This window comes from Nyctereutes procyonoides, unplaced genomic scaffold, assembly GCF_905146905.1.
Source record: "Nyctereutes procyonoides isolate TBG_1078 unplaced genomic scaffold, NYPRO_anot_genome, whole genome shotgun sequence".
NCBI classification, from domain to species: domain Eukaryota; kingdom Metazoa; phylum Chordata; class Mammalia; order Carnivora; family Canidae; genus Nyctereutes; species Nyctereutes procyonoides.
Window position 1 is genome coordinate 732,584 of NW_026575046.1, and position 13,798 is coordinate 746,381.

Genomic DNA, 13,798 nt, shown 5'->3' on the forward strand with positions numbered 1-13,798 from the left:
GCTAGTGAGCTGCCGTGCGTAGAGAGTCCTGCGTGGCCAAGGCAGTGAAGGAATGCCTGTGAGTTTATTGGACATTCGTGTAGGTTAAAAAAAAAAAGTTAATAATATTTGGGTCTAGGATCTAACTCCCGTGTCTTTATAATCATAAAGTTTTGTGTGTGTGTGTGTGCACATGTGTGTGTGCAGAGTATGTATTGAATTTTCCAAGAATGAGACCACCATGGACACTGAGAGAGGGTAGGGCTCTGGGTCAGAACTTTCCCAGAGCTGCTCACCGTCTCAGGCGGCTGCATCCCAGCGGCCCTGCTTCTTGAGGCATGACAGGCCCCGAGTCCTCACACTTGCCCCTGCATTTGTAGCTGTAGCTGCTGCTCCAGAGGTAGGGCGTGCAGCTGGCTCCGTATCTTCTTTGGTAGAAGAACCTGAGCAATTACATATTTAAGTGCACACTGTCTCACCGTGATTTACTTTCCTTCTGTTTCTCCTTTGTCATGGAGCTAGAGCATTATATCATTTCTTCTGCAACTGTGTGTGTGAGTCAGCACCCATCCCCTGACTGGAGGCAGACTGCAGTGTGTGAGCATGTCTATGCCTCTAGACCCCACAAGCTGGAACACCGGCTCTGGGCCACAAACGCATTTCTGACCCTCCCTCAGCAAGCCTCAGTCTTCTGTTTGTAAACGGGGGTCTCACTGCTTAGCGCCTGTGTGGGATCCCGGCAGTGCCTTTACCGTAGTACCTGAGCCACGATGCGACTGGGTCAGTGGTTGCCGGCCCCAGTGGAAGCCAACACTCCCGTAACACGTGTGCTCGTGTCCCTTTCACTATCTTTGAGTGAGAATCCTAGATATTACCCAAGGGCTGTCCTACGGACCAGCTAGCGTCTATCTATAAATGTCCTCCTTGAGGAAATGTGTGCAGTGACCGTGGGGAGCAGTGAGGTGTCCCTGAGGCTGATGGTTTCCTGCCGTCAACAAGACCAGAACAGCCGTGGTTTCCATTTCTAATAACGTTCAATGTCTGATGACATGGGCTGACCTCGTACCTGAGTATATATTTGTATGTAGGGAGCACCAGGGACTTGTGTTGGGTGAAGTAGTAATGGAGCTGATGAAGCTCAGAATGATGGGTACGCAGAGGTTGGGAAAGGAACATTCTAGAATCTATTTGGGTACTTGGTCCAAAAAAGGAAGGCCCTCTCCATATTCTCCTGCCAGGGACGGAGCCAGCGAGTCGGGCCTTGTCCTCCATGTCCTCAAAGTGCTAGGCCATGTAGATGTAGGACATCACACCATCACTTCCCTCTCCCTGGCCTCCTGGAGAACCCCAGCGCTGGCTGCGGCTGGTACTGTTGCCACTAGCTGGGCAACTTGTGTGCCATGCTGATACCGGGGAGTTCTCGCTCTGCGCTCTTACTGCATATTATTATCACTCTTGCTTGTCCCCAGGGTGATATTTTTCAATTATTTTATTTTCAGGAAAACCCATAAGACAGTGTTTTCCACTGTGATAGAGAGGATGGGGGGAAAAAAAAAGCCATGACTTGATGAGTGATTTCCGCCTCCTTTGATCAAGTCTTGCTGCAGAGGTCCTGGGCGATGTCCTCCATTGTGCTTTAAGTATTTCCATAGCATCTAAGATGAGTAGCAATAGCACGGCCTCTAGTAACGTGCGTGTGCGTGTCATTTTCCAGCCCTGTTCCTCTACCAGCTCTTACCTTGGGGAACATACTCATCCCCTTCCTACCTCAGTTTCTCATCAGAGAAATAACAGTGACACATACGGTAGTTGTACTGATTAACTGAAATAGAAGCACTTAGCACAGTACCTAACACATAATAAGTGCTCAAGGCGTTGAGTTAGTAGGAGTGATAGTGATGGTGGTTATGGAAGCAGTAGTCGTGGTGGTATTCGTGAAAGCAGAGTATTTGTCATCGCTCACAACCATCTTCACGATTTTGAAGATGAGAAAGCGTCTCGGAGAATTTAAGTGACTTGCCCACGAACCACTCAGCTAATGATGCATGGACCCAGGTGTGTCTACACCAAGGGTGCTCATCCTTGGCACTGCTGACATCTTGGTCTACAGGATTCTTGTCTGTGGGGCCGTTCTGTGCATTGTAGGGCATTTCCGAGCATCCCCGGTCCCTACCCTCCGGGTGCCAGTTACACATCTCGCATGTGACAACCTACAGTTCCTCTAGACGTTGCCAAATATCCCCAGGGACGGCGAAATTACGTGCAGAATTGCCTCTGGCTGAGATCCACCGGTGGGAACCAATAGTTTGCTGCCCTCTGCGCTATCCTCATCGTGAAGGAAAATCGTTTCTTTAATATTTTTTAAACAGATGAGCTAACTGAGGAGGCATTTCTTTAGAAAAGTAGCTTTGCTTTCCAATTTTCGAATTACATAATTACTTTAAATAATCAGCTTCGTGGGTGTAATCGAAACTCAATTCAATGAAAATAAATTCAGTAATAACACACAGCTCAGACACTGTCCCTCTGATCAGCGATCAGAATAAATATACTTTGTTCTTCGGATTTGACCGGGTGACGGTGTGGGAACGAAGGCCACGTCCAGGAGGTGCTACCGGGTCCCTTCGACACAGAGGCTGCGGGAGCTCCGACTACTGCCCTAGTTGGAGGAGGAGGAGGAGAAAAGTTTGGAGGAGAGGCTTTGGAGAGGAACCCCCCGGGGCCCTGGGAGCAGCAGGACGCCACACATCGGAGCCAACGCTCGCGTCTCACAGGGCTTACGTCGGTAAAACATCGGGACCAGAAAGTGTCCCTGATCTCTGGTGATCGGGGCCTCCTGGGGTTTCACGTGGAATCTGCAGCCGTGGGCGCCACTGAGGCAGGAATTCCTGGCAGCCCAGAGCCACCTGGTCACAGCTGCCCTCTCGTCCTCCCACAGATGCGGGCTCCCCTGGTGCCTGGGAGGCCTTTTCCTCTGGGCGGGGGGGGGGGGGGGGTGGCTACTGGACGGGATACACATCCCCTCACTCCCCAGCTTCCTTTCCCTTGCTGTTTAAAAATATCGCTCCCCGGGGCGCCCGGGGGGCTCAGCTGGTTACGCGTCTGCCTTCAGCTCAGCTCATAATCTCAGGGTCCTGGGATCGAACCCACGTCGGGTGTCGTGCTCCCTGCTCATCAAGGAGCCTGCTCTTCCCTCTCTTTCTACTCCCCCCACCCCTGCTCATGCTCTCCCCCTTATATTTATAAATAAATAATGCTTATAAAATATAATAAATAAATAAATAAATAAATAAATGCTTATAAAATGTACCCCTCCCCTTGCTTATGCCTCAGCCTTCTTTTTATTTGTCATAAACCTTCACGCTTTCTGTCGTTTGAGCCTGTGTGACTAGCAACACAGTGGGGCAGTTTTTAACCCTAGTGCTAACACACGGGACGCGGATGCCCAGTCCCTCAGCGGGGCCATCCTGGGTTAAGCGCCTGCCCCTCGTCTGTCCCCAGCCTGACGCAGGCACGGAGGTGAGGACAATGGCGAGGGATGAGTGCCCTGTCTGCTTCATGTATTTTACTAGGAAGTGTTTTAATACTTTAAATAGACTTTATAGGTCAGCTTCCAGGAGCCCAAGAGATCATCTTTTCCCAAATAGCTGCAGGCTGCCCTCGAGGAATAGATCTGGGACAGGGGAGCGTAAGCCAAGCGTCTTTTGTCATTTTGACACCTTTATTAACGTACCGTGGTAAGGAATGAAATAATCTATTCATACATGTTTTAGCTAAGCCTGGAATATACATTTTTAAGGCAGAAGGAGGGGAAGGGGTTGAGTGGGGGGAAAAATAAAAAAGCTAAAGGGAACCAAAAAAAAAAATCTGGATGGACTTTACAACCATAAATGGTAAAACTAACCCTGTTCCACTGCCAGCTCCAAGAACAGCCGAGTAAGGTTTTGATTTACAGGAACAGCTCAGCAAGGGCCTTGTAGAGAGCTTCATGCCTGCTATAAAAATGTGATTAGCTATAAAACACGGAGATTTAACAAGAGAATTTAAGCATAGGCAACAGACCTGCTCAAAAATAAACAAAAACAGAAATTGCTGCCTGCGTGTCTAACCCAACTCCAGAAAGACCAGGATTAGGAGAATTCTTTTATAGGCTTGTGATATAATTAATAACTTTTAGAGTCAAAAGAAAGAAAGAGGAAAGATGACCTTGAATGTCCCTTTCAAAGGCTTCAATCTGCCTTTCGCCTGCAGCCCTTCCATCGGCCGCTTGCATGGCCCTGAAGCATGAAGAGCGGCCCTCCCACAGAGCATCTCTCTGTCCAGAGCCTCCCTGACACCCAGGCTGGGGAGAAATAGGAGTCGGTCGATGAGAGCATCCCAGGCCTTGGGGTGGGGGGTGTTTAAGGCAGCGAGCTCCTTGGCCTCAGGCCTCGTGCAGCCCTTCCCTCCTCTGTGGCCAGGCTGCCCGGCTCTGCTGAGAAGGTCCTTGGCCGGAGGCCGAATCAGTCCCCAGGGACGGTCCTTCTGGGAACAAGCGGTGCTCAGTCTGCAGGGGTCCACCGGTGGAGCAGGGATGGGGATATTGGTAAAGCGCTGCACAGCCAGGTCGGCCCTGGCTGCCTTAGTGATCAGTCAGGATGGCTGCAATCTAGGGATTTCTCAGTGTGTGTCGGTCACCGTGCAAGTGCCTCTGTGGACCATCTCCGTGTCTCCCAAGAAACGCTCTGAAGGAGGTTTTATTGTCTCTGTTTCACAGATGTGGAAACCCTATTCAGAGAGATTGTCACACTATATATAAAAGTTGGGGCTGGGCTTCCTCGCTGGCCTGTCCGAATCCAGATACCGAGCTGCTAACCCCCGCTCCAGGAGAGTGAAGGTGTTAGGAAGGGCTCTGTTCTGCCCTTTCTGGCTGTTGCTTTCCCTGTCCTGAGGAGCACCAGGTCTGCTCCCATTGTTGGCTGGAGCCTGAGCGACGGCAGCGCAGCAGCCCTCGGAAGACCTGTTTCTTTGCCGGGGGAGGGAGGCATGCTCCTGAGCCCTCAGGCCGCGCGGGAGGTTCGCTGCGCTTCTTTTCACCACCCCTTGTCCTACGCACCTGTCTTGCTCATCCTTGTCCTCCTGAATATGTTTGGCCCAAAACTAATGGTGTCTGGGACTGAAACCTGGCTTTACTGGAACGCCTGTGGCGTGCTGTGGTAACTGCAATTTCAGGGTCTTCAGTCATCCCGCTAGTACGTTTTACTGCTCAGAAATAGCATAAGCCGGATTTAATATTTTTTAAATATTAAATGATCATAGTTGTGCATTAAGGTTTGTAGTTGTTTTTATAGAGATCCATTTTCTCTCCGTAGTACTATACATGGGACTTGAACGAGAGGAAAGAGATGATTTTGATATTGAAGGGTTTCCAGACACATCCTAAAATTTAAAATAAATAAACCCATCACGTGATCTGGTTTTGTTTTTCAATTACCCCGTAGACTATAAGCTGGAACTCCACCTCAGTTCTCCTTAAGAAGACTGTCCTGTGTGGGCCCATGTATACAAACTCCATCGTATAATCACACCATGCAGCTCCCTCCAGCTTCATTGGGGTACTGCTTACTGTTCGCTTTCACCACTTCTGGTATTTTGAAGGGAGCCTTCCATTGCATGCTCGATCTGCCTAATTAATGTAGCTTTTTAACTAGAGCAGATTTTCCCCCCAAATGGCTTCAGTACCAATTTCCATCAGAATAAGATCTGGATTAATTGCAGAATGGGCATTGAGAGCCCATGAGATGATCCCTTCTTCCTGGAGTCACACCCTTCTCTCAGGGCTCTTCATGGGGCAGATGCCAGTTTCGACCTAGGAGCTCCTTCTTTGCAGGGCTTCTCTCACATCTTGTGTGGCGTAAGTGCCCACAGAGGTGCCTTTATCATAACAAGTTCAACCTCATCATGTAAAGATTTGCTTAAGCTTCTTTTATTTTTTTTTAAATTGAAACAAAAGTTTGAGCATAGTCGACACACAAGGTCACGGCAGCTGCAGGTATACAGCTTACTGATTTATATCACCGTCACGTAGCAAGTGATCAACAAATGTTTCTGTTGAGTGAGTGAAGGAAGGAATAGGCTTTTATAAAAACTCAGGGCAGATGAGAGAAGGCCGCTGGTAACTCAGCACCAGGCAGATGATGGGAGGTTCTGTGCGCTGCAGGCCCGTGTGAGTGCAAGATCACATCCTCTCGGGGGCCAGAGTGATCTCCGGGGGTGTTTAATATTTCTGTCGGGTCCTGAGGAATCGATCCTCTCTGGCTAGGTGCAGGTTGACAGAGAGGAATGCCAGGATTAAGGGGTGATAAAGTTGCAAGGGCTAGTAAGTCTGAGAGCATGATACATATTCAAGAAGAGAGCGTGAGCGGAAGATAGAGACTCGGTGTGAGAAAAGTAAGAGAATGATACATTTTGGTGACACCTTTTGAAGGATCTTAAATGTCTGACCAAGGGGTCATACTTAATTCTGAAGGCAACTGGAGAACAAATGTAGGTTTTGGAGCCAAAGAATGATAAGATTGAAAAAGTGCCATGAGATTGATATGACCATAGTACGCAGTACATCTAAGGATAATAAGATGTTAAATGGGCAGAAAAATCTCCTGACAGTCTATTTTAACATTCTAGGTTCAAGGTAAGGAGACACAAATTGGGAGCAGGTGGAGTGGAGACAGAATGCTGGAGGTGACAGGGACATTTTTCTTAAGAGTTGGCAGGCCCATCTATGCACACAGGCTTATTAATTAAGCCATCAAAGGAACTCATTTGCTTCTCTCTCTTGTACATTTTAAAAAGTTCCCTGAAAAGCAAAATCGTGAAGTTCTGCCTTTTTTCTTTTCCCTGTAGTGTGTGTCTAAATACAAGCAAAGAAACCAGCTCTCAACTTTATAGCCAATGCTGTTTTGGATTTTACCAAAACCAACCAGCGTCCCAGAGCAAAGAACTGAAGAGATGCTATTTTCCAAAATTCACAAAGACGTCAAACTTGTCATTAGGGTAAAATAGCAATTTTATCTTGAGACCCACCTAGTCACTTATATTGTAGAGGGAAATTTGGTGATGATTCACAGCCCTTATAGTAACAGGGGAAGTTGCAATGTGAAAGCTGTTTCTTCCTGATTTTTAACGTATCTTCCAGAAGTGGAGACACATGGAAGTTAAGTATAAGGGAAACAAAAAGCAATAGAAAGAGAGTGTTTTTAGAAAAATCACCAAGAGGCGGACCATTTGTAATCTTTTGAAAAGTAACTGATGGTCACTTTTTACATGGTTATCGGGGAATTGTATGGAAGCACAACAGCTTCCAGAACACGGTTCAGTCAGTACACGTTTAGCTTGTGCCTAGATCCAAGCCGCGCCGTCAGTCTCAAGTACCAAGATGGGCACAAATACTGCACATGCACGTGTGCTCCTGGGGAGCGCATTGACAGATCTTTCATTAGTTTATCCAAGGAGTCATGGTGCCTAAAATGGTTAAGAACTAGCGAGCCAGAGCAGTGCTTGTCAGAGCTAATCTCTTTGATCTTTACCAGTCAATAGTGAAGTGAGCAAGCTACGGATGGTGTGCTGTATTTTCTTATAAATACAGAAGGCTGTATTTTAGTCTTGATTTTCATTGAAAACAGTAACGGTAAATTTTAGTTGACATCTTAAGTTGTCTCCAATTAAAAGGAGATTTTCTCTTTTCTCTGTTTCTTGCTTTCTCTAAGATCTATGGAGCTTAAGCGTGTTTGTTATAGAGTGACTCACGAATAGCATTATTGAGTCCAGTTACTCCAGCAAGAATTTGGACTGAAAGTGTAGGATTATTTTCCATAACAGAGGTTAAAATCAAAGCATTGCTTGAATGACGCTCAATTAAGTCTAAATTAAATTAATCAGGATACCCTATTCTTTACAGACGGAGTTTGCAAACTAATTATGATTGCTGGAGTACCCTAGACTTCTCTTAAGACGACGGCTGATTCTTGCACCCTACTTGCAAGAGACTTTGACACACTAGGTCATAGATGGAACTCAGGAAAGTGCATTTCCTTTATTGAGCCCTTCTCAGCTGGGTCTGAGGTAGGTGTCCTCGGAGTACACCTTGATCATCCCTTGATGAGAAAGTGAATGTAGGATCCCAGGTGAGAGGAAACAATCCTCCAGGTCTGTATGCAGTTTGGGAAGGATGGTCTAGTGGCAGGTAGACAACCCTGTTGAAGGTCTGCCTCTGTCATTTCTTCCCTGAATCCTTTTCCTGTTGTGAAATTGGAAGGTATGTTAGTGTCCTGGGGCTGCCCTAAACTAAGTGGCTTTGAACAACAAACATTTATTTTCTCACAGTTCCAGAGACTGGAAGCCCAAAATTACGGTGTCAGCAGGGCAGGTCTCCCTCTGAGACCGGCTAGCTGGACGGCTTCTCTGTCTTTTCCCAGCTTCTGGTGGTGGCCATCGATCTGCGGCTTGTAGGGTCGGTCACCCCACTCTGTCTCTGTCCCCCCAGCGTTCTCCCTGTACACCCCTTTCCTCTTCCTAGAAGGACACCAGTCATATCGGATTAAGAGCTCATTCTACTCCAGGATGGCTTCATCTTCACAGACGTGTTAGTTACATCTACAACAATCCGATTGCCCAGTAATTGGTCGTATTCTGAGGTATTGCAGGTTAGGACGTCAACATGCCTTTTTTTGGAAGACGTGAATTAACCCATAAAAGAGGGAGGGGAGTGTATGAAAGCACAACAGCTTCCAGAACACGGTTCAGTCAGTACACGTTTAGCTAGTGCCTAAATCCAAACCAGCCCGTCAATCTCAAGTTCCAAGATGTGTGCAAATACCGTATATGCACGAGTGCTCTTGGGGAGCGCATGGCTAGAAGAGGTCGGGGATTCCCAAGTTAGGGTCATAACTTGGTCCAGCATGAGCAGACAAGCTAGGTCCAGGGGCCCCTGTCACCTGAGCTCCGGACTCCAACAAAGTGTGCGATCGTGTCTTAGAGCCTGTGTAACTGCTCTGCAGGAGCCCCGCCGGTAGCGTCTGCTAACTTCCGGAACACACTGTAAATGAGAAGTTAGGACTACATAAAACTTAGGTGATAGTCACATGTAAGTCGGTATAATATCTCCACAGCCCCCTGCTACCATGTGTTTGTCCAACCTGGCAGGAGCAGGGAAGCGGTGTTCACACATCACGCATGTAATCTTGATCAGTCCGTACTTTTAAGGAAAATTAAAGCTCCTCCTAAGGATGATCTTTTATAAAATTAAACACCGTTTCAATGTTTTTATTTTTCCACTATTTTAATTATCAACGGGATAATGAAAATTGGGTCATCCACCCCCGTTATGACTGCTTTCTTTTCATTAATAGTCGCAAAGGATCTTCTGGAAGTGGAACCAAAATATAAATATGAGTTCACCCAAGCCTCTAAGGACTTCAGGAGGCCATGCATTTGATCAAAATGGCATGTTTAACAATCCTCCCTTCAAGATAGAATACAGATAAAATACAGAGAACCTGGAGCCAAAAGCTCTCTGCTGCAGCCACCCTCAATAATACATACATTGTTAATCCCCGGCTGTTTCAAAGTAATTGCAGGCTTCTTCATGGAACCAATTTTCTGATTTTGGAGACTAAGATAATTCAAATTGCATGTCCTTAAGCATAATAAGTGCAGTCTGCCAGTGGTTGCTTGTAGGAGCTGATCATACTGGAGGAAGAATTGGACCTTCGTGTGTCTTGCAAACTGTAGTTTTGTATTTAGCTCTTTCCTCCGCAAGAGGAGTCATGGCGATCTAGGAATTAACAAGTGTGTCTCAGAATCACTGAGTTGCATGTTGAGTGGAATTTATAATTTTAATTATACAGTTTGCTGTTTCAAATAACACATTCTTGAAAAAAGCAAATGTGGTTTATCCTTGAATAATTTGTAGTCCGTTCATAGTTTCCTTTGAGTATTTTTAGTTACATTTATGTTCCAATGGGACTTTTTTCCCTATAGCCATTGTTACTGATCTGCGTTTAGTTTGCAAAATTCCCTCTGGTATATCTGTCTTCCCTGGTAATGCTGCGTATCAGGCGAGGCACAGATTTTTGATGACTCTTTGCATAAGTCTGGCACATACAATATTTTGCCCAAATTATTATCTCGTAGAAAATATTTTTCTTTATTTAGGGTGGATTAGCCAAATGTTTCCATCAGTATCTACACGCCATATGGAGATGTAGATTTAGGGAAGAATGTGACTGAATGCAGATGCTGTCTGTGAACTTCGCTCAGGGCCAGGTTGGAGATACAAATAGACAAAAACTACCTCTGTTCATATTGGGGTTTTTTGGTTTCATCTAGTCCTCCACTGAGACTGAGACCTTGATTTCCAGATTCTTAGCAGAGGGCTGCATTCCCTCGATGGATCTACTTTTCTTTGTGTCTCTGGGTCAAAAGTTATCATAGAGAAGCAGAGAAATCCAAGCTGGGATAACACTCCAAATACTCCAGAGTATCTATGACGTTCCACCGAAATATTCAGACCTTTGTTGGAAACCAGTACTTTTAATTCAGTCTCCACATTTAGCAGCTGGTCATCACCATGTCCTTGGGTTTACTTCCCTGTGGCCACAGCACATCTTCATTGTTAGGCTTCAGGTTTTTTATCTGTATTAACTAATGAATTCTTAAATATTTTTCGAATATTTACTGCTTGCATTCACTGGGATTAAACAGTTTAAGAGAAACTCTCAGTTTAATTGAGAAGATTGATCTGGGGGAAAAAATTTCCAACACTGGAACGGACAGGGTCAACGAGATGATGTGATACAAGAGTCAAAGGTGGTGGGATTGCGCAAGGAGGCACATGGCGAGAAGTCCACGGGCAGCACGAAATTCCCGGTGAAATGGGCGATTATGTGGATGAAGAAGAACTCCTGACCTGTGTGATACTCCTTCGCCTCATCTTTAAGCATTCCTATGCGTTGGGCACTGTGCGGGCAACCGGCGCGAGCTTTTGCCCTGAAGACTCAGGTGAGGGCAGGACAGCAGGGAGGGAGGAATCACAGCCGGGGAAAGGCTGCCTCAGGACCGGCAGCCGTGTCGGGGGCCGGGGGCACCGAGGAGTGAATACTGTGAGGTTCTCTGGTTTGCAAAGGCCACTCAGGTGAGCTCAAGTAAAGGGGGGGTCCCTGACAGACATCAGGGGTTGCCGCAGAAACAGAATGCAGGAAGCCTCAGGTCCCCAGGGAACTGAGCACCGGGAGGCGCTCTCTGTCTCTGTCGCTCGTCACGCTTCTCCCTTCCTGTGTTTTCTCTAATAGGGACTCACGGGTATTTCACCGAATGATAGATTTTTTTCAATAGATCCCCTTCTTCTTTGCTTAATGACATTGCCCACAGTCATCTTCAGGGGTGCATTTGATGGTTAAGAAATTGGAAATCATTGACATTTTCCAATTGACTCTTGTCTGTAGGTTCTTTTTTTTTTTTTTAAAGATTTTATGTATTTATTCATGAGAGAGAGAGAGAGAGAGAGAGAGAGAGGCAGAGACCCAGACAGAGGGACAAGCAGGCTCCATGCAGGGAGCCCGATGCAGGACCCGATCCCGGGTGTCCAGGATCACACCCCGGGCTGAAGGCAGCACTAAACCCCTGAGCCACTGGGGCTGCCCATTGTCTGTAGGTTCTTGTAATTGAGAGAATACTCTTTACAGCTGCTTCCGTGGCTACTATGTTTGGAGCAAATTCTGCTGGTTAGAGTTTATTTTTAATCCTAACTTTTAGTATTTGTGTAATTATTTCAGCCAGAATATTTTCACACTTTATTGACAATGTTAAAATTTTAAACTGGGTTTACCCTGGTCACCCATAATAATGTCAGATGTTTCACCTCCGAAACAATGAATTTCCAAAAATTTACTTTGATTCTGTGAATTGGATGATGAAAACCAGAGTCTTGTTGGAATTAACCTCATTTTGCACGTGAAGCGTTTACTGATATGGACATAAAATTTGCATCATTTAACTTTGTGGGAAGTTCTTCTGCTAAAGGAGCCAATATATTGACTGTTCCTGCCTCGTGTTTTGTATAGGCGTGGTGCAACTCGAAACTGGAAGTCAGCAAAATTAATTCAGCAAAGCACTGACTGATCTAAATGGAAAGTGTTGGTTCGTGGACTGATTAGAAAATTCACGTTTTGTAGCTACAGATGTTAAATCATCCATTTTAGGAACAGTCTTCCTTAAGTAGCTTCTAAGTTCTGACAGCGCTTGCTGATCCCTCTCCCAGGATCGTGTGTCCTGTGGATGTCATGCGCTCAGAAGAGTTTTGGTAGGTGGCGAAGCCAGAAGCTAGACGACGGTAAGGAGGTGCTCATTTTGAAGAGTGTGGCCTTCAAAAGTGGAGCGTGGGACTTTTATTTTTGATCATGTAATTTTTTAGGTAATGTCACGTCCAATTCAGTCTCTTACGTGAGAATAACCGCCCAGGGTTGCGGAGAAGACACGGGGTCACGGGCGCCTGCCGTGTAGGAGCGGACCCCGCAGGTCACACGCGGGCAGTGGCAGCTTCCGAGTCCGAGGCTGGCCTGGGGCTGAGACCCAGGCCTGCGGGGTCCTCTCTGGGCCTATGTCGCCGCCCCTGCGGCCCCAGGTGGTCCGGCCATCTGCCCTGGGAAGCTGCCCTTTGGGAAGAGGGCGGAGGTGCTCCTGGAGCCCGCACCAGGGGACAGTGGCCTGGGCTGCCTCCTGACGTGCTGCCCGAGGAAATCTCATTTCTCTCACGTAAAAGGAGGACTTGGCCCCGTGGCCCCTCTAATGCTGATATTCGGAGACTCCAGGTTCTGTAATTCAAGGCAGAGCGCTCCTCTTCTCTCCTCGCCCTCCCTCTCTCCCTCCCTCCCTCCCTGTACAAGTGTATGTGTGTGTGTGAATCACTGAATCCACAGTCCATTTATTTTGACCTTTGGATATAACACAATTCTTTGAGGTAACAGAAAATTTTCTCACCAAGCGTATTGGGGTAGAACCGGAGCGCTTGCTATAGGGCTTCTGACAGGTAATCACAGGAACCTGTGATGCAGAACCCCAAGTGGTGGCGTCACATCCAAGGGTCAGATTCAAAGCCTGGGAATGTCCCACCTCCCATCTGTCGCATCCCGGGCAAGACACACAGTGTCTCCTCCGTTTTCATCGTTGGAGTTAAATTCTACTGGAGACGAGACGGCATGTTTTTACTTATTTTTTAAATCCAGAACACTGTTTGTCATTTGACAGTGCAACATACTAAACTATTTAAAATACTTTGTGCGTGAGATCACAAGTCTGAGATGCGTGTGCTGCTGGAGCACGTGAAGGGCAGGGCCGGGGTTGGGCAGGTCCTTGGTCTTAGCTCCGTCCTTGACCCCGGCATGCTTTCCTTTCTCTCTCCCTCCAGTCCCAGGACTTACAGGACATAAGGCGGATTTCCGCGCATAGACAGTTCACTCAGACTGGCGGGTTGGATTACGGCAAAGAATTCTTCGGGCAACGTGCATGTGGTTGAGGTGGCCTAAAGGAATGCAGACACCCAAGCTGCAGGGCTGCCCCCCTCACCCCCGACTCCAGGACTCTGCCAATTCCCTGTGATCCAGAGAAGCACTGCATTCAGTTACCCTAAATCCCTACATATCTTACTCCTTCAAAACGTCCCATTGTTTTGAGGTCAATCCACGGATCCATCTCGATGATCTCAGTGTCAGAGACCAAGTCCCTCAATGAGCACTTGGAGCTCAGGTACGGATGCAAAAGTGTGAGCTCACAAGGGCAAGGGTTG

The 13,798-nt window shown here is 47.0% G+C and overlaps 1 protein-coding gene across 4 annotated transcripts in view; it reads left to right on the forward strand.

Moving 5' to 3' along the window:
- FBXL7 (F-box and leucine rich repeat protein 7) overlaps positions 1-13,798 on the forward strand; it is a 354,631-nt gene that overhangs the window by 149,523 nt on the left and 191,310 nt on the right. The window lies entirely within an intron of this gene.